Raw genomic sequence first — 22,560 nt, 5'->3', positions numbered from 1 at the left:
TCATTAACCGCATCACAACTCAGTGAAGGAAAGACCACGGTGCAGTTTCGAGCAAATTAAATGATCGTTTAGGGCTCATTTTCTCTCAAATGCACACCCAAAGTCTTTAGAGCAATGCTCCGGCGATTTCAGCATTGAAGAAGGTTCAAAAGAAGATCAAGCTTGCCTGAGGCAAGATTTAAGCATCTAAAGCTCTTATGGTAGGCATCTTCTCCATTTTCAAGTATTTTAGGCTTTAATGGTGTTTTGGTGATTTGAGCTAATTATGCAATATTGTTCCTGGAAAGTTTTTTATTAATGTTCAATCATGTGTTTAGAAGCATTAAGCATGAATTCTATGGAAGTTCTATAGGTAAATCCATGTCTTGATCATTAGGGTTTGAAACCCTAGAAATGGAAAATGATGAAGTGGTGTTTATGTGATATGATATTGTTAGATTAAGTGTATAAAATCTTTATTGGAGTAGTTTAGAAAGTATTTGGACAAAGGATTGTCACGTTGGAGTTTTACCCAAAATATGAGTTTTTGGCTAAAACCTCTCTTAAGGTCTTAATGGTTTAAGTAATATGTAAAGGGCTTAATGTGTGTGAATGGAATATGTTGTGGCCAGGGAGAAGTTGGTGTCCTACAATAAAAGAGCTGGATAATTTGGAAGTAGGTTGTTATTCCACTACAAGAGGTGAGTTATACTATCCTTTATTGTATAATATTGTGAAATAGATTGATGTCAAAGCATGTGGAGATGAATATGTAAATGTCGAATACATCATTGTTAGATTATCATATGTTGAGTTAATGTGTGTAACACCCAGAAACCAGAAGGCTAATTAAGGAAAGTTGATAAGCAAATTGAAGGTCTACTCGTCGAGTCCATAAGGGATAACTCGACGAGTAGGAAATTAGTTTTGGACGCGGGTAGAGAGACCTACTCGACGAGTTGGGGAGAACCAACTCGACGAGTTGGTATGGGTTTAGGAAACCCTAGATCCGGGGTTTTGCACCCTATTTAAGCATCTTAATCCCCACCCCTCAGCCTCATTTACAGCCTCCAAGTCCCAAACCCTAATCCACAAAACCCTAGTGCTTTGTTTGATGTTGTGACCCATTTTGAGTGATCCTTGTGTACTTTTGAAGCTTGAGGAAGAAGAGGAAGCTAGAGGGCTCAAGAGGGAGAGAGTAGATCCAGAAACTACACATCATTTGCTACATTTTCGGGTAAGCAAGTCCCAACCTTGGTCAATGGTTTCTTAGATCTCTCCTTTTCATTTTTATGGGGGTTTTTGGTCCAAGTATGTTAGCATGTGAGGAATGGACGACCCAAGTGGGTATTCTTCCAGATTTGGGACTTTGAAGAGCTATTATGGCATAAAGGTGCAAACTTTATGCCATAGGAGCCCCCATGCAAGCTCTAAGATGCCATCTTGGCATTTTAAGCCCAAAAGGCCATGCATGGAGGAAAAATGCAGAAGCTTTACGAGTTATGGCAGTGCTTAGAGTATAGATCTCAGTGAATGTGCCTTAGTTTTCAGTTTTGGTAGCTTGTGGACCAAGATCTAGGTCCTAAGGAGTTAGGGTTTGAGCTATAGCCATTAAGTGAGAGTATTAACGAGTAAAGCTGGAACCTTTACCCTTAAAAGGACATTTTCAGAGTATATGAGAAGTATGAAGCTTAGATCTGAAGAGTAGGGGCTTAATCCATTAAGAATGCCTAAACAGACTAAGGAACTTGACGAGTCCATGGAGGGACTCGACGAGTTGAGTTGGTATTGTCCCGATTCTGTACAGGAGGAATTCGACGAGTCTGTGAAGGGACTCGACGAGTTGGTTCATGTTTTCATGACTTTGAGTAGCAAGGGAACTCGGCGAGTCAGGGGGTGACTCGACGAGTAGAGTCAACTCGGAGCATTGACTTTGACCGTTGACTTTGACTTTGACCAAGGTTGACCTAGTTTGACTTTTGAAGGTATTTTGGACTAAGTGTTATGCTGGATATTGATAGCTCGGGGAGCTAAAGGATTAGCAGTTCGGGGAATTGCCAGTTAGCAGCCAGAGGATTATCTGCAGGACTTCAGCAGTGCAAGGTGAGTCTCCTCACTGTTTGCATGGGTCTACGGCCACAATGTCGGCCCATTTAGTTTATGTATGGTAGGAAGACCCGGGGGTTAGCCCTAGGCATTGTATGATAGTATGTTATTCTGGCACGAGCAGCTTCCGATATTTCAGTTGCGTACCTTTTGCTTTCTTCTCAGTTCTTATTTATGATTTTATTGCTATTTTCTCGCATCCATATGAGTAGTGTATCTTGGAATTATACTTCCTGCTTATGTTCGGATTATATGACATCTGCATACAATTGGTCTTAGGGTAGTAGTGTAGGGACGTCTCCGTGTAAAGTGGATTCTCAGGATGCGGTAGCTATAGCAAGTATGATTGGAACCTAGGAAGTGTTTTGATAGTATTCAGGGGTCTTACTGCTTTAGTGTCGGTTAGTTTTGGGAACACTAATAGTGGTAAGCGTGGTTGCCATCAAGATTGATCACTGAATGATATGAAGAATTGGGGATCTTCTCAACAGGGTGTGCCGTAAGATGTAGTTGAACCAAAGTGGGGGAGAGTTCTCCAAGGGTTCAGGAGCAGAAGGAAGTATGGATTTAGGATGAGTTTGCAATCTCGTCAGAAAGGAAGGCAGCCCAAGTGACTAATTGGATTGAGGAGTATGTGAGTGGGGAGTTTGGGAAACTTCCCAATGTGGGGTTCGCGTCATTTTGGTTGTTGTTTTTGGGGACCAGGTTGATGAAATTCCCGTCAGGACGCGATTTCAACCAGGATGTTAGGTCGTATGCAGGATCGAAGTGGAAAGTGTTGTGAAGTGTGGGCGGAGGCCTGTATCTCCTAGTTAGCGGAGTGTGGGAGGGGGCACATATCTCCTAGTCAGTGAAGTGTGGGCGAGGCCCGTATCTCCTAATTAGCGTGATCAGAATCAAGAAAGGTTAGGTAAAGGGGAGTCGAGGTGGAGTTAGGCCTGTGTAGCCCTAGATAGGTGAGATCTGAGAGCAAGACCACCTCGTAGTATGGTTCGGGTGAGACCTGTGGGCGAGGCCCGTGTGATCATAGCAAGGCAGGTGGGACCTGGCAGAGATCGTAGGGTCAAGGTAGGGGATCGGGGATCACAAGATTATAGAGCCATGAGTGGCAATGTAGATAGAGTAGTTCGATAGCCGAAGTTTTCTTCGGAGGTCGCTGGGAGCAATTGAGAAGGTGTTCTTTAGTTCAGCAACCAGGTGGGAGTCCGGTGTTCCAGATAATGCTAGTTAAGTTGGGACCTGGGAGGTCTCGAATCAATTGAAAAGTGGGTAAGAGGCAACAGGACCTTCAGACAGGTAATGATAAGAAAATTCTTGTGTGGAGCAGCTAGTTTACCGAGAGGTGATGAGTCACTCACAGCGGGATTAAATAATCTCAGAGTAAATGACTTAACTCTGTTGCGTAGCTCTCGTTTGAGTCTAACCGTTGCAGGGACGAATCTTTTACTCGAAGGATTATCTGATTCACAGGTTGAGTTGGGCGTTCAGTATCTGGACATAGTAAGTGGAATCATTCAATGGGTAATGACGAAATGAACTGTACTGGGAGTGGCTGGGATTTTAGCAACGACATAGGATTTATCCTTAATAGAGATAGGGAAAAGGTTTTGTTGTACAGTTGCCTTGGGAAGGCCATTGACTGCGTAGGGTAATGGTTGTACCCCTTAGGATGCCAAGTATAAGTACTCGGGGAGCACAGGAAGGACCTTCGGCAGTGGTGAGAGCAGTGTACTCAGGGTTTCTAGTGAGGGAAGTGGTCTCAAGATTTTACCTCCGAGAAGTAGCATTACTCTCAGGAAGCAGGACGGAGGACCAAGTGTAGCGGTCCCTTCGAGGATTGGACCGAGCACACAAGGTATTACATTGTATAGGAATTATTTTGAGTTTTCAGGCTAGTCCAGAGTGACAATTGTATCCTATGAGAGGCATCTGTTAGTCTGGGATAGATTGCGGGAGTCGAGGGAGCGATGCGTGAGAAATACTCGAGATAGGTAACGGCAGGTGACTTCGAGGACGAAGTCTAGTTTAAGTGGGAGAGAGTTGCAACACCCAGAAACTAGAAGGCTAATTAAGGAAATTTGATAAGAAAATTGAAGGTCTACTCGTCGAGTCCATTGGGGATAACTCGACGAGTAGGAAATTAGTTTTGGACTCGGGTAGAGAGACCTACTCGACGAGTTGGGGAGAACCAACTCGACGAGTTGGTCTGGGTTTGGGAAACCCTAGATCCGGGGTTTTGCACCCTATTTAAGCATCTTAATCCCCACCCCTCAGCCTCATTTACAGCCTCCAAGTCCCAAACCCTAATCCACGAAACCCTAGTGCTTTGTTTGAGTTCGTGAGCCATTTCGAGTGATCCTTGTGTACTTTTGAAGCTTGTGGAAGAAGAGGAAGCTAGAGGGCTCAAGATGGAGAGAGTAGATCCAGAAACTACACATCATTTGCTACATTTTCGGGTAAGCAAGTCCCAACCTTGGTCAATGGTTTCTTAGATCTCTCCTTTTCATTTTTATGGGGGTTTTTGGTCCAAGTATGTTAGCATGTGAGGAATGGGCGACCCAAGTGGGTATTCTTCCAGATCTGGGACTTTGAAGAGCTATTATGGCATAAAGGTGCAAACTTTATGCCATAGGAGCCCCCATGCAAGCTCTAAGATGTCATCTTTTCCTTTTAAGCCTAAAAGGCCATGCATGGAGGAAAAATGCAGAAGCTTTACGAGTTATGGCAGTGCTTAGAGTATAGATCTCAGTGAATGTGCCTTAGTTTTCAGTTTTGGTAGCTTGTGGACCAAGATCTAGGTCCTAAGGAGTTAGGGTTTGAGCTATAGCCATTAAGTGAGAGTATTAACGGGTAAAGCTGGAACCTTTACCCTTAAAAGGACATTTTCAGAGTATATGAGAAGTATGAAGCTTAGATCTGAAGAGTATGGGCTTAATCCATTAAGAAGGCCCAAACAGACTAAGGAACTCGACGAGTTGAGTTGGTATTGTCCCGATTATGTACAGGAGGAACTCGACGAGTCTGTGAAGGGACTCGACGAGTTGGTTCATGTTTTCGTGACTTTGAGTAGCAAGGGAACTCGGCGAGTCAGGGGGGTGACTCGACGAGTTGAGTCAACTCGGAGCGTTGACTTTGACCAAGGTTGACCTATTTTGACTTTTGAAGGTATTTTGGACTAAGTGTTATGTTGGGTATTGATAGCTCGGGGAGCTGAAGGATTAGCAGTTCGGGGAATTGCCAGTTAGCAGCCAGAGGATTATCTGCAGGACTTCAGCAGTGCAAGGTGAGTCTCCTCACTGTTTGCATGGGTCTACGGCCACAATGTCGGCCCATTTAGTTTATGTATGGTAGGAAGACCCGGGGGTTAGCCCTAGGCATTGTATGATATTATGTTATTCCGGACCAAAGTCCGATGCCGGGCGGTGCCCGAGGAATGTCTGCATGGTAGATTATACTTGTTGGCTGTGTGATACTTGTATGTGCCTGGTAGGGAGGTGAGTGTGGGAGAGGTCTCGTATCTCATCACTAGTTGAGTATGGATGGGGTTCCATATCTCATCCATAGCAGAGTAGGGGCGGGGACCGTGATAGGAGAGAAGTGAGTGTGGGCGGGGGTCCGTATATCACTATCAGTAGGAGTGTGGACGGGGTTCCATGACTCATCAGTAGCAGGACAGGGGCGGGGCCTAAGATAGGCGAGGCCTTAGGACAAGAATACATCTAGAGTATGTCTCTTTATGTGCTAGTATGATTATGTGATATTGTTGTATGCGTATAGCGGGCGGGGCCCAGAGACAGGCGGGGCCTAAGAGAAACAGATCTGTATACCGAGCGGGGCTCGATGCCAGGCGAGGCCTGATGCCGGACAGGGTCCGATGCCGGGCGGGGCCCGATGTAGGGGCGGGTGCCCAATATATGCGGTTATGTGTATGGTATGTGGTAGTATGGGGAACTCACTAAGCTTCGTGCTTACGTTTTTCAGTTTTGGTTTCAGGTATTTCCAGTTACAGAGAGAAGAGCTCGGGATGACTGCATTGCATACACCAAGATGTTTTAGCATGGGATGTTTACTCTGCTGTTTTGATACTCTGATAATAATGTTTTGAGATATTTGACTATGCTTTAATGAAATGATTTGATAACTTTGGTTTTATTTAATGATTTAAAACGAAATTTTTGGACCGTAATTTTGGGATGTTTCAATGTGTTATGTGAATGTTATGTTTATTATGATGTTATATGCACAAGTATGTATTTAGTAAGAATTAGGGATGCCTAGAAAAGAGAATGCTTGTAGTTTTGTATGGAAACTTTGGAGATTATGATGACTGGTAATTTTTCTATCGGTAAAAGTACAGATACATGGTCACTTATGTGACTAGCAAGATATGTGAACTATTGAAATATTTAATTTATGTAATGTTAAATTTATAACTAACCAGACTTGTTGTCTGATAGATATTGTTTCCATGTGTTTACAGGTTCAGGTAGCAAGCCATAAAGTACAACTTAAATCCCCGGGTTGACGAAGAGTGCTCACTTCCTCGCTATCAGTGAGAGCTCTTCTGCTAAGAAATTGGCCGAGATCTACGTTCGAGAGGTGGTGGCACGACATGGGGTGCCGGCATCGATAGTGTCAGATCGGGATGTGCGTTTTACTTCCAGATTTTGGAAGAAGTTTCATGAGGATTTGGGTACCCGACTGCACTTCAGTACAGCTTATCACCCACAGACAGACGGGCAGAGTGAGCAGACGATCCAGACGCTCGAGGACATGTTGCGTGCATATGTTATGGACTTCAGTGGAAGTAGGGACACATATTTTCCCTTGGCTAAGTTTTCTTACAACAACAACCACCATTCCAACATTAGTATGCCTCCCTTTGAGCTTCTATATGGGAGGAGGTGTCAGACTCCCATTTGTTGGGGAGAGGTAGGGCAGCGAGTTATGGGTGGCACTGAGACGACTGAGAAGATTCAGCAGGTCAGACAGAGGTTACTGACAGCCCAGAGTCGCCAGAAGAGTTGTGCAGATCGCCGACGATCCGAGCTAGAGTTCCAGGTTGAAGATTTTGTCCTCCTGAAGGTATCCCCATGGAAAGGGGTGATCCGATTCAGGAAACAGGGCAAGCTGGTCCTATCATAGTAATCGCCAGAGTAGGTAAGGTAGCTTACCGGTTAGAGCTACCTGCGGAGTTGAGTCAGATTCATCACACCTTCTACGTGTCTCAGTTGAGGAAGTGTGTAGCCGATGAGATTGCAGTGGTGCCATTAGAGGACATTCAGGTGGATGCGAGCCAGAATTATATTGAGAGGCCGATTGCGATTTTGGATCGGAAAGTGAAGGTTCTAAGGAACAAGGAGGTGCCTTTGTTTCAGGTCCAGTGGCAACATCGGAAGGGGTCCGAGTGCACTTGGGAGCCGGAGTCCGAGATGCGCGAGCAGTATCCTGAGTTATTTTTAGAGCCTGACTTCGATGGCGAAGTCTGATTCTAGTGGGAGAGAATTGTTGTTGGATATAGTGTCTAAGTCCATAACTATATTTGGTATGTACTTGACCCGACCCGGCATGGTCCATTTGGGTTGCACTTCACCCGAACAATTTATGGATAATCGTTTGAGAATAGTATAAGTTATGATTTATTAATATATTATAAGTCCTAATATATTAATATAAAATCATATTATTTAATTAGTATTGATCTATAATTAATTTAGAATTAATTTAGAGATCAAAAGTATGACTAATTAAATATGGGCTCTTGTATTTATATAGTGTGGGCTAATGCTTATTTGGAATGGGCTAGGCTTGCATGGAAAGTCCATGGATACTCCATGGAGCTTTAACCCATGGATCTCATGGAAATGAAAAGACATGGGTATTAGGGTTTACATGGATGTAACCCTAATCCACCACACTATATAAAGGAGGCTTTGGTTCTTGAAATTGCACTAGTTGATGTGTGAAAACTAAGAGGGCCGATTTCAAGAAGTTTGTGACTATTCTCTCAAGTTTCCAAGTTTGTGGTGATTTGTGACTTCCATTTGAGGCATCCACATTATTGGTGCTAGGCTCTCAAACTCCAAGCAATCAACTACTACTACTACAAGGTAAGTAATTCTACTAGTTTTATTTGATTCAAGTACCCCATGCCATGCTAGTTAGGATAAGAACCTTGGAAAAATAATTATTTGCATGTATCTTAGTCAAACATAGATCCAAGGTTTCTAGGGTTGCATGTACACCATAGGAGTATTAGAATGCTCAAAAACCCATCAATTGTAACATCCCGACTCCCAGGTATCGTATTTATTTATTTAATTATTTATTTTTGGGATTTAATGAGTGACTCGACGAGTTGTGTGTCCGACTCGTCGAGTAGAGCTGGATTAGTCACGTGGGTTTAATGACCGACTCGACGAGTCAGAGAGCCGACTCGCCGAGTTGGCGTTGTATGAGGAAACCCTAAATCCCCGGGTTTGGGGCCTATTTAAGGAAACTTATGTCCTCATTTTCGCCTCACCAGCTACCCAACTCCCCTGTGTGAAACCCTAATCGGCCTTTGACCTAAGAGAGAGTGTTTAGCTAATATTTGAGTGTTTTGGTGAATCTTTTGGAAGGGAAGAAGTGAGATACTAGCAAGGAACGAGGAGAGGCTTTGGGATCCAACATTCTTTCACTTGGAGCTTCTGTTGAAAAGTAAAAGCCATCACCTTGCTCATCATGTTGTTTAGATCTTGCTAATGAGGAACTTTTGGGGCTTTTTCCATATTTCCTTGAGATTTGGTATGAATTGTGCTTGCCAAGCATTGAGACATCAGATCTGGACCTTGTGAGGTCCAGGGAGTCCAAAGGTCCCAGCTTTATTCAGCCATAAAGGAGTTATTGTGCTTAAATACCTTAGTTAGAGCTTATAGTGGCATTATGGAGCAAATATGCCATGCATGAACGTAAAGATCAAAGCTTTATGTGACATTCGGACCTTGGGAGGCTAGATCTAAAGTTTGGAGTGGTAGATCTGCCATATAAACGTCTGAATAAGGTTTCGACTTAAGGGACTCGGCGAGTCCATGAGATGACTCGACGAGTCGGCTAGGGTTTTCCCCGATGAGTCTGAACAAGGGTGACTCGGCGAGTTGATGAGACAACTCGACGAGTTAAGTTGGGTTTTCACGACGTTCTGAGAATCAGTGGGGACTCGGCGAGTCACATAGGTGCACTCGACGAGTTGGATCAACATGGACTGTGTACTCGAGTTTGACTTCTGTTGACTTTACGGTTTGGTCAATTATGAGTCATGGTGACCATGGAGGGGCAAAATGGTCTTTTTCCCCAATCCAAGAGTTAGAAAGGGAAAATAACTTAGTTTGATAGAATTTGTGATTTAAGTGTTAATTAGAAATAATTATCAAGTGTGACTAGGCGGAGGCTAGGTTCGGTGATTCGTGTTCGAGGAGTATGCATTTCCTTAGCTTTCGTACAAGGTGAGTCTTCTCACTATACTTACCATGAGTGGTATCTTTGTGTAACCGAGGTGCCTTACATGCTTACTTGTGTATTGTGATATCTTGTTTTATGTCTTTGTGATTTATGCTGAATATATTTATTATGAGCTTATTGAGTTGTGGGACCGGAGGGTCTCCACTGAGACACATAGACCGGAGGGTCGTATTGAGTTAGCCTCGAGTGGCTGATGTGATGTGTGTGGTATTTTGGGGAACTCACTAAGCTTCGTGCTTACCGTGTTATGTGTTATGTGTTTCAGGTACTTCTCAGGATCACAAGAAGGCGTCGGCTTGATTGTACAAACGAGGCGGAGTCATATTTTGAGGATCCTGGATTGTGTTTAAAACATTTTCTGAATATGTGTTATTGAAATATTGTCATTTGGGGTTTTGTCAACTATGTCATGAGAATTACGTGATTTTGAAAATGAAAATTTTGTTTGAAATTTTACGGTGTTACACAAAAGTCTCTTTGGGGTTGGAGGCCAAGAAATTACGAAATCCTAGGAGTTTGGGCACTTAAATAAAACCAAATCCTGAGGCTTCTAGGGTTTGGCTCAAACGCCTGACACGCTTCACCCTTCCTGAATCCAACACCATAATTAGAAATTGAACAAATGCACATAAGAAACGTACTGGGAATCAAATGTTACAATTTTTATTTATAGAAATTCATTTAAGGTTTAAAATTTTTAGCCTGTGTTATATATGTTCGAAATAGTGTCCAATGTCATAACTAAATTGGTATAACTTTGGGAATAATAACAAAGTCCTTTTTGGGTTTCCTTCAAGAGCTAAAATTGCTAGAAAGGGTTTTAAAGGGTGAGATAAATAGTTTATCAATTTATCATAGCTTGATAAATTAATTAGAAACTTATTGAAAATAATTTTGAATTAATTTGGAATTAATTAGAATTAATCAGGAACTGATTAAAAGTGAAGGGATTGATTGTTAATTATTCAGAAGTTGAACAAGATGAGCTTTCTAGAACCCCTAAAGGGTATGGACGGTTTTGGGGAGTCTTGGAGTCTTCCAGAATTAATCTTGGTAACAGATAATGAAAAATTTTGAATTTGGTTTAATTTGATTATTTAATTGATTCAAATCTACTTTGCCTGGAAGTTCCTTCAGCTATAAATAGACCCTTACAACCTTTAGAATTTTGTCCCTAACGTTTCCAAAAGTGATATTTTGTTTTCATGGTCCTCTTTCCTCTATCCTAAATATTCTAGGATTTTAGTCTTTTGGGTGTAAGTCATTAGAAACATTCTACTTTGGGTGCTACTCCTTCTAAGTGATTGCAAGGAGTTTGAGATCTACAAGTGGTCAAAGGAAAATATGATTTTGTCCTAAAGGTTAGTAATCATTTCCCTTTTGATAGTTCATAGTCATGTTTTAAGTGTACGTTGCTATAATAGTAAAACTTAAATCCTAAGATGCATGCATACTTAGGATGATTTTTTAATGTTTCCACTGCCTTAATTTAGTGTATAGTTGCATAGAAAATCTAACAACATAATTTAACATAATGATTTCATGTAATACTTGAATCAAAGTTCAAAAGATAAACCTTAATATTGGTATTCTAATGATTTAGCCACACATGACGGCTAAATTACCGTTACAAACAAGATTAAAACAAAAAAAAATGTGATGGAAATATCTTATAATAATCAAAACTAGAAAATCTTAGCTAAGAGTTCATCTCTTGTAGAAGATAGTCGATGCCATATGTTTTAAAAGTGATTCCTCTAAAACTACCCACAAAATTGCTTTTAAAAACAAAAAACAAAAAATATTAAGCTGAAAAACATTTGACAAGGCCGTATGTATCATGTGATACCTAGAAAGTGACATGCTCTTGTCACTCAAAATTATGACAGTGTACTTTTGACATGAGAGTGTCATGTAAATGCTACAAAGTGACATGGTGATGGCATTACAAATTATGCCGTCCTTTCCCTTATTTCCCAAGTGAGATGGCGACGTCAAAAATGACATTGTAGTGTTGAATCCTTTTCCACGTTTTCACCACTTTTACCTCAATTTCTTCTTAGGTTTGCCTTAAGCATTTTTGTCCATCATTTTGCTTCAAATCCTTTAGTCATAAGCCTCGTTTATCACATCACACACCTATCATTAAACAATTTGCACAAAGTAACTCATAACAATATTTCAAGTATAATCCCGAGCATATGATGCAATGCATGATTATAATTCAAATATGTACAAAGAAAGATACAAAATGATATATAAAACGTAATAAAAAAATACTAGGAATGCAAACTAATACATGACATTAGAAAATATAAAGAAAAAAAAAATACAAATGTATCGATCAAATATTGAGCTAGTGTGCTGTGGTGTTATATAACTATATACATATCGTCCAATACAAAAGTATCCAAACAACCAAAATGTATGTCTTAAAACCCATAATTGTTGTGAAATACACCATAATTATCACTATAAATTATGACCTAGAACATCATTCTATTCTATTAGATAGAAAATCCTTGCACCGAATTTTCCACATATGCATATTATTTATTATTAATTATACTTCTAAAATGCTTATAGTGGTATAAAAAAAATCCAAGCATTGACTTTTCATTAAGAGTAAATTACATGAATGGTCCCTATGGTTTAGGGTAATTTGCGTGTTTTGTCATTAACTTATCTTTTTAACTCGGAAGGTCCCTACTATTTGTTTTTATTACGCGTTTGGTCCCTGTTTTACCTAAAAATACTATTTCTCTCTTGATTTTTTAATATATTCAAATAAATACACCCCCAACCCCACCCCATCACCTTACCTTACCTATCCCACAATTTTTCCCTATTTAAATAATAATTTTTTTAGGTAAGACATGGACTAAACACATAACAAAAACAAACAGTAGGGACCAAACACGTAACAAAAACAAATAGTAGGGACCTTCCGAGTTAAACAAATAAGTTAGGGACCAAGCGCACAAATTAACCCAAACCATAGAACCATTCATGTAATTTACTCTTTCATTAACATTACTCTAAACATTTTTCTAATAAAATCTAAAAGAAAACATTTTTCAGTTTTACTGTCACCATTTCCCCTATAAATGCGTTTATTACATATATGCAGTGCAATTTAGAACATAGTGGCTTGCTGGTAGCCTGTCATCACCAACTCCTCTTTCACTTTCTTGATTTGGACATCTTTAACGAACTCCTCTTTCACTGTCACCATTTCCCCTATAAATGCGTTTATTACATATATGCGTTCATTACAGTTATCCCTCTACTCTCATGCATATTTACTCCACGTTTTCAACTTTTGCCATGGCTGGTTTTATGGTTCCCAAGCTATGTTAAATAACGAAATTGCCCTTGTATTTTTTTTAATATTTAAATAAAAGGATCACCAATCACCTCCATCATCACCAATAACAACACCACCACATTACCTCACCACCTATCTGCCACCGGAAAACCAACCGCCAACCACCACACCACAACTATCATTACCATCATCTTATTTTCTATTTTTTTTGCTTTGTTCAATGTAATTTACTTATTTATTTATTACACCATCATCACAACCACATACAAAACTTCACCATCCACATGCTCTCCTCTTGCTTCTCGAAAAAATGCGGAGGAAATGAGGGCGGACGCAGGATTTCGTAGTAGATGTTACCGGTGCAACATTTTTTCTTTTACGTAGTGATAATAGTAGAAAAAACAAATAATTCGAAAATTTTTATATTGTGTCAAAAAAACAGCATTGCCGGTGCCACTATGGGCACCAAGTGGAACCGCCCCTGGTTTTTGGTGGTCGTGGCAATTAGGCCACCGATAGGAAAGAAAGAGGTGAGTGGAGGACATGAGATATCGAAGAAGAAACGGTTGGCGAAGAGGAGATGGCTTGTGGTATAGAAGAGATAGTTGGCGGTGGAGGAAATGTGGCGAAGAGAAAGCACGCTTGTGAGGTGAACGATTTGGGGGGAGGGTGGTTTGAGTAAATGGGTGTGGTTAGCTTTATGAGAAAACAACATAAAAGACAAGGGGTAAATTATTTATTTAGTAGGCAATTAACGGAGTTCAAGAGGGTAGCAATCTTAAAAACCACACTGTAATTTTTGGAAACGACATTGATAAGTCATATTGAAAATCAAAAAGTTCACATAAAAATGCAATATGACTATAAACTATAAAGTATAAACAAGATATAAAAAATGTAATTTACTCTTAGTTTATTGATGGCAAAACGAAGAGCACCGAGTGGGATCCCACTAATTTCCATTTTCGGAAAATGTGCTTCCATGTTTGAGTACTTGGATTTGGATTTCCAAATGTATATGGAGACTTTTTGAGAAATAGATAAAATCTGATGAAATCCATTTTTGTTTAAAATATATCTACTTATTACTCATCTTATGATTTGCACAAAACTTATAATCAGCAATTTATTTTACATTATTGTTACCATCTCCAATCGGCTGAATTTTATCCGTAAACCTACATATATAACTATTGTTTGTTTATGTAATTGCGAAATAAAGACATGTATAAAACAGGTCTAGCACACTAATTATAATATAAAAAATCAATCTAATATATGAGAAACTTACTATAAAATAAAAAAGAGAATAATTTAGCTATACTATGACAACATGTTTTATGTATTAAAAAATATATACGATGCCTATAAAAAGGTTCAAATCAAACCATTTTAACACAACAAATTCTTAACCTTGTAAATTAAGGAAGAGGGTGTCTTAATATGAGAAGCCTTGGGGTGTTGAGGCGTTGTACTCAACTTGTTTATGCTTTTGCTTTTTTCTTGTTAGCCACAATTATCATTGCTGATAAACCATATGCTTACAATTCGCCATTGCCCAAAAGTGTGAAACTGACACCATCGGTGAAGGATCCATGGAAAAAAGCACCTTATGTTTACAAGTCTTCACTATCACCGGTGAAAAAAACATGGCCGCGTCTACCTTATCTTCACAAATCTCCTCCTCCATCATACATTTACAAGTCTCCACCACCACCTAGGTACATTTACAAATCTCCACCACCTCCTCCTAAGTACATTTACAAGTCTCCACCACCACCTAGGTACATTTACAAGTCTCCACCACCTCTATATGTTTACAAATCTCCACCACCACCTTCTCCATCACCACCACCTCCTTATGTCTACAAGTCTCCGCCACCACCATCACCATCCCCACCTCCTCCTTATATCTACAAGTCTCCTCCCCCACCATCACCGTCGCCACCACCTCCATATGTATACAACTCTCCACCTCCTCCATCACCATCTCCACCACCTCCATATGTTTACAAGTCCCCACCTCCTCCATCACCATCTCCTCCACCTCTATATGTGTACAAGTCCCCACCTCCACCATCACCATCTCCTCCACCTCCATACGTTTACAAATCTCCACCTCCTCCATCACCATCTCCACCACCTCCTTATGTGTACAAGTCTCCACCGCCACCATCTCCATCTCCTCCACCTCCATATGTTTACAAGTCTCCACCTCCTCCATCACCATCTCCATCACCTCCATATGTGTATAAGTCTCCACCCCCACCATCACCATCTCCACCACCCCCATACGTTTACAAATCTCCACCACCCCCATACGTTTACAAATCTCCACCACCACCATCACCATCTCCTCCACCACCATACATTTACAAATCTCCGCCTCCTCCGTCACCATCTCCACCACCTCCTTATGTGTATAAGTCTCCGCCACCACCATCACCATCTCCTCCACCACCATACGTTTACAAATCTCCACCTCCTCCATCACCATCTTCACCACCTCCATATGTTTACAAGTCCCCACCTCCTCCATCACCATCTCCACCACCTCCTTATGTGTACAAGTCTCCACCTCCACCATCACCATCACCACCACCTCCTTACGTCTACAAGTCTCCTCCCCCACCATCACCATCCCCACCACCTCCATATATTTACAAATCTCCACCACCACCATCACCATCTCCTCCACCTCCATACATTTACAAATCTTCGCCTCCTCCTTCACCATCTCCACCACCTCCTTATGTGTATAAGTCTCCGCCACCACCATCACCATCTCCTCCACCTCCATATGTTTACAAGTCTCCACCTCCTCCATCACCATCTCCACCACCTCCATATGTTTACAAGTCCCCTCCTCCTCCATCACCATCTCCACCACCTCCATATGTTTACAAGTCCCCTCCTCCTCCATCACCATCTCCACCACCTCCTTATGTGTACAAGTCTCCACCTCCACCATCACCATCACCACCACCTCCTTACGTCTATAAGTCTCCTCCCCCACCATCACCATCGCCGCGTCCTATTTATGTCTACAAATCTCCTCCTCCACCATCACAATCCCGACCACCTCCGTACATATACAAATCACCCCCACCACCATCACTATCTCCTCCCCATCCATATATTTACAAGTCTCCTCCCCTACCATCACATTTACTCCCACGTCCGTATTACTATAAATCACCTCCCCCACCGTCAAAGTCTCCCGGAACACCAAAGCATTATTAAAGCACAAGCTTCTTAAACGAACCAGAATGAGACTCGTTGCATTATCAAATCTAAATTTGTCTTCTTTATTTGTTTCTTATTCTTAATCAAGTATTCGTGAATCAGTATGGTCCCAACATGCAATGACTCTTTGGCCTTGCTTATTTATGGTCTACAAGTCGTTTCTGTTTATTCTTTGTATTAATTATGAAAACAAATGTTTCATAGTTATATGTTTTCTTTTCACATGATAAGGTTACCAGTTTAATCGAATCTGTAGTTTGATAAATCGTTTAATTGTCTTATATATTTTATGTTCTTTTTCCTTTTGTATGAAACATTTATACATTTTTTTCCTTTTATAATAATTTAGTTAAATATGCCGTAATAATGTTACATAATCACAGTAAACTCTTTTCATCATTGATTTTTAATTGTACATAATGATAGTTTTTTGCTTGAAAATTTAGATTAGCAAAGATAACAATATTGTTGTTATTCCTACTGTTAATATTGATGAAAACTTATAACATTAAAATTTTTAAGGGTTTAACTCCAAATGATCACGATTTTTTTTAATAGTAATAGATTAATGTGCATGCATCTACCTTAAATTACTATGATAACTGTCTCTTTGCAGTAGAAAAGGTGGCATTGACCTATTAATCATGTCTTTGCATAGAAACAAAATAAATGAATAAACCAAAACCCTACTAGCAGTCGCAAACTCTTGTCGGATTTCTTTTTGACTTTTTTGAAGGAACATCTTTGACCTTTTCCATTGTCGCTATGATCACGTCCTCCTACATACGTGTAATACGAAACAAAACAAGAAAAGAGCAACAAGAATGTTGGTGGAGATGTTGGGAAGGGTAATGTGAGGGTTTTCTTTCTTTCTTTTTTTTTTTTTGGTAAAAAATGTGTAACGTCCATAAAATTCAAGCCAATTTAAAACTTTTTAAAACATTTAAAACCATTACGTTATTACAATTTGTTTCCAAATTAGTTAAACATCAGAGTATCCCCAGAATCAAATCATGAAAAATATAAGGAGATGCACGATCACGTCTTTACCTTCCCGAGATCATCAGAAGTACCTGAAACAATAATCGATAAATGTAAGCTCGAAGGCTTAGTGAGTTACCCACAAAATACCAACGCCATACAGATATAACCATATCATATAAACAAATAAGCAAACAGCATGCATAATGAGCCATCAGCCTGACTGGTCCGCCTCGTAGGGCCATCAGTCTATCTGGATCGCTCTCCGAGCCATCGACACATCTAGACCGCCCTCTCGAGGCCTTCAGCCTATCCGGACCACTCGTCGGGCCTTCGGTCTGACCAACATGCCCTCCTGGGCCTGTGGTCTATCCGGACCGCCCTGGGTATCTTGGCCTACAGCACAAAGCAGGACCTGCCTCAACCCATTCCCCCAAACCAACAAACATGTGCACATAAATATCATACGCTAGCATGCAATAACAGATACTCATACAGATCTAACAGATCACTAACATGGCAACCATCTTATAACCAGGATACCGATCTAACCGATCAATAACATAGCAATCATCCTATAACCAGGATATCGATCTAGTCGATCTCTAGCATAGCAACCATCCTACAACCAGGATATCAATCTAACAGATTACTACCATAGTAACCATCCTAAAACCAGGATGAAATCTAACAGATCAATAACATAGCAACCATTCTAAAACCAGGATGCAAATCATAAAGGGCCGGCCTTGGTGCCGTAGACCCTGTTGATATAAAGAGGAGAACTCACCTGGCACTGCTGAAGTCCCGCAGATAAAACTCCAGCTGCTGGTTGACAGATTCCCGAACTATCAACATCAAACAATACCCAATTAATAATTGGGTTCCAAGCCCAAGGTCCAACTCACACTCCAAATGCCCAAAAGTCAAGTAATGGGCCAAAGCCCAACATATGGCCTAATTTTTCAAATTGGGCCCAGACCTCTACATGGTCTTACCTTAAGGCCCATCCATTTATTCAAGTCCAAACTCTTGGTACTCCAATGGCCCAATATCTCATAATCATCAAGATCCAATTATGGCCCACCTATGGCCCAATTTTCCAAATTAGGCCCAAGCATTTCCAATGGGCCTTATTCTAAAGTCCATCTAAATATTCTAATCCATATGCTTGTTTTTGGATGGCCCGTCAATGACCCAATCACCAAAGCCCAAAAGAAAGGCCCAACTCAAGGCCCAAATGAAATTAGGGTTTTCACATGAAATGACGATTAGGGTTAAGTGTTCCCACTTAACCCATTAAGGACTTAATCCATTAAGTCCAATATTGCCTTAGGTTAATTTGCAAATGATTATTAATTAACATTTTCAGTCTAATAAATAATTCCAGTGCGGGTGCCGATCAAATTCCCAAAATTAGGGTTTCATGACATTAGGGTTTCCAACCCAAATACTAGCCCATTAATCACATGGTTGGGCTTTTAGGTCAATTAGGGCTTCATTTGGCCCATTAGGGTCTCATTAAGCCCATTAGGGTTTCACTAGGCCCATTAGGGTTTCGTTAGTCAGGCACCACCCACTACCGCCTCGGGTAGTGGTGGTCAACGGCGGCTCACGGCGGCGGCAGCCACCTCACGTTGGTGGTTATGGTTCTATTCCATTTGTCCAAGCATCCCAAACGAATCAAAACACAAACAAGGCACATCGCCATCCAACACGGCGGTTGGTGGCGGCAGGAGGTGGCAGCCACCACCTCACGGTGGTGGTTATGACTTTTCCTTTTTATTATTCTTATACCGATTACAATTTACAACACGAAATCCCGAATAAACACACACACACACACACACTAAGATAAACACACACACACAACCACCCTTGTGGTGGCCGGCAGTGGGATGGTGGCAGCCACCACCTCACGATGGTGGTGGTGGCTTTTCCTACGGAATCCAGCCAAACAATATATACAACATAATACATCAACACACCTAAACACATGGTAGAACACGCACACAGCCACCTTCCACGTTGGCTGGTGGCGACGGTAAGTGGCAGCAGACGGCGACCACCATGGCTGGTGGGCATGTTGGTTCCTTTCCTCGATCTCCAGCCAGCATCACATGCACAAGACATCTGGGTTCCATCAGTTCACATCTACGAACACAACACGAGATGAAGTACCGAGAACACATCCATCTCAGCCGCTTTGGGAGGCAGACGACAAAGGAAAACGGGCAGCAACAGCGGCTATCGGCGGCAAATGGCGTTGGCAGCAGCTCACGGTGGAACAGTCGCATGGCGGCGACAACAAAGACGAAACCCATCAGCAGCAACTCGACCGGTCCTCCTACGACCACAGCGTCGGTTTCTGTGGTTTTCCCCGGTTACAAACGACGTCCGGCGACAGGAGAAGATAAGGCGGCGGAGAAGAAGGAGAAGGAGAAGAGCGGCGGTTTCTGGTGGTCGCTATCGTCGGCGGTTGACGATGGGCGTTCCAGCTTCAGCATGGTGGCAACGCCGGTGGTGAAACGTGGCATAAGGGTGGTGCGGCGCCGGAGTTGAAGTATGAAGGCGAATGAGGTGACGGCTGGTGTTTGAAAGTGGGGTTAGGGTTAGGAATGCATGTGCGATGTATTTATACGCACCCGTCCCATCTCAATCTTTGACCCTATTGACACTTTCGGCCCCTCCAAGTCCATTCTTTTCAATTTAAATACCATAATTTACCCTTTTAGCCCCAGCTATCCAAAATCCCTTCAATTTAGATCCACTATTTACTCTTTAACCCCTGCTTCCATAAATCCTTTTATATTAAGTCCAAATAATACAAAACACCCCCTGGCTTCTAAAATCCTTTGCAAAATAAATCCCGAAATTATACTTTAACCCCCGGAGATTCAAATATCGTCATTTGGCTTCCCGAAACCAACACCCCACTAATTATTATTTGATTTTGGCTATAAAATAATAATAAAATTACATCTCGGGGTTCCGGATTTATTATTTAATTATTCTATTTTATACGGGATGTTACAAAATGGGTCATTTCTAAAAATATTTCTAAAAATAGAGTAGCTTGAGAATTGAGAATTTGAGATTGATTTATAATAATAGGGTTGTTTTTGAAATTGATCCCACATTTTCATCCAAGATTTTTAAATGTTACTAATGTGCCCTTTATTTAACCATTTAAATTGCATCTTATTTTATTTGCATTCTAACAAGATAAAAAAAATTGTTATTTATATGAATATTACATTTTATGTACAAAATTTTCTTTTATAAAAGTATATAGTTAAAATTTATGAATAAACTTTAAGTAATTATATAATTAAAAAAACTAAAATATACACATATAAATAACAAAAAATATATAATTTTATGCATTAAATATCAATTAAAAACGTCATAAAAAACAATTGTCATTATTATCCAAAAATCTATAAAAATTGGTTGCATGTAGTTAACTTCTTGTCACTTAAACTCTTTTTTCTTTTTTTTGTCAATTTCAAAATGTATTCATTGTAATAAAAAAAAACATAAATCTCAATAATTAGTATTAAATGAATCATAGGTACTATATGTTAGTCATAAACTATTGAAAATTTTAGTGTGCATCCTGCCTTTGAAAATTTTAGTGTACACACTGCTTTTACGATGAGAGCCTAGTGATTGGGAAATGAGATTTCATACAAGGGCTTCAAAGTTCAAATCCTCACTACTAGAAAATATGTCTTTAATGACACGAGAACAATGGAAGCATTGGTTTTATGACACACACAAAAGCATGTCGTAAAATAAATGTCATTTATTATGAAAATTGAAGGATTTACGATATGTATTTTTCTGTGTCATGTCAGAGTGTCATAATAGAAAACAAAAACATGGAATACACCATCAAAATAGGTATGTCATCTTCAAACATCACTTCTTATTTTATGTATTCTCTTCATTCACCATCCGTTTTTATGGAATTTAATTTGGGGAATTAAAGACTTTCAATCTCCTTTTTTTCTCTCACTACTTAAAAAAACTAATATCACCGTCACTCCTTTTTTTCTCCCACAACATCGCATCACCACCCAATCTTCGATTTTCCCACCAGCAAGTGTCTCCGATCGATGTCTCCACCAACTCTCTGCTCTCGCATTACTTCTCTAAGTCAAATACCCAAAAACCATCAATCGGAGAATCGCGATCACCCCTCCTTTCTCTCGTACCTCTATCGCACCACAGCTCAACCTTTGATCTCGCACCACTAATTGTATCTTACCATCGTCTCCACCCATTCTTTGTTGTCATACTACTGTAGCAACGAAATCGCCATTACGATCTGTTGTTATTTGTATGTCGCTCAATCCTAACTCAACCTTCAACCCCACTACCACGATATGTCTCTGTTCCTTCCAGTTACAACCCCAAAACACAATTTCTATAGATGCTAAGACAACAAACATGGATTGAATTTCATAAAATTTGGTCTGTACTTGTTAGCCATAATTATCATTGCTGATAAACCTTATGGGAAGCCTTGGGGTGTTGAGGCGTTGGCCTCAACTAGTTTATGCTTTTGATTTCTTCTTGTTAGCCACAATTATCATTGCTGATAAACCTTATGCTTACAATTCACCATTGCCCAAAAATTTGAAACTGACACCACCGGTGAAGGATCCATGGAAAAAATCACCTTATGTTTACAAGTCTCCACCACCAGTAAAAAAACAGGGCCACATCTACCTTATCTTCAAAAATCTCCTCCCCCTTCATATATTTACAAGTCTCCACCACCACCTAGCTACATTTACAAATCTCCACCACCACCGCCGCCACCACCACCACCTAGCTACATTTACAAGTCTCCACCACCACCTAGGTACATATACAAATCTCCACCACCTCCTCCGAAGTACATTTATAAATCTCCACCACTACCTGTACATTTACAAATCTCCACCTCCTCCTAAGTACATTTACAAGTCTCCACCACCACCTAGGTACATTTATAAGTCTCCACCACCTCCATATGTTTATAAATCTCCACCACCACCTTCACCATCACCACCGCCTCCTTATGTCTACAAGTCTCCGCCACCACCATCACCATCCCCACCTCCTCCTTATTTCTACAAGTCTCCTCCCCCACCATCATCGTCGCCACCATCTCCATATATATACAAGTCTCCACCTCCTCCATCACCTTCTCCACCACCCCCTTATGTTTACAAGTCCCCACCTCCTCCATCACAATCTCCACCACCTCTATATGTTTATAAGTCTCATCCTCCTCCATCACCATCCCCACCACCTCCTTATGTGTACAAGTCTCCACCTCCACCATCACCATCATCGCCACCTCCTTACATCTACAAGTCTCCTCCCCCGCCATCACCATCCCTGCGTCCTATTTATGTCTACAAATC

The sequence above is a fragment of the Lactuca virosa genome, chromosome 2, assembly GCF_052849685.1.
Source record: "Lactuca virosa cultivar CGN04683 chromosome 2, Lactuca_virosa_CGN04683_v6, whole genome shotgun sequence".
Lineage (NCBI taxonomy): Eukaryota > Viridiplantae > Streptophyta > Magnoliopsida > Asterales > Asteraceae > Lactuca > Lactuca virosa.
This window is presented reverse-complemented; position numbering follows the sequence as displayed.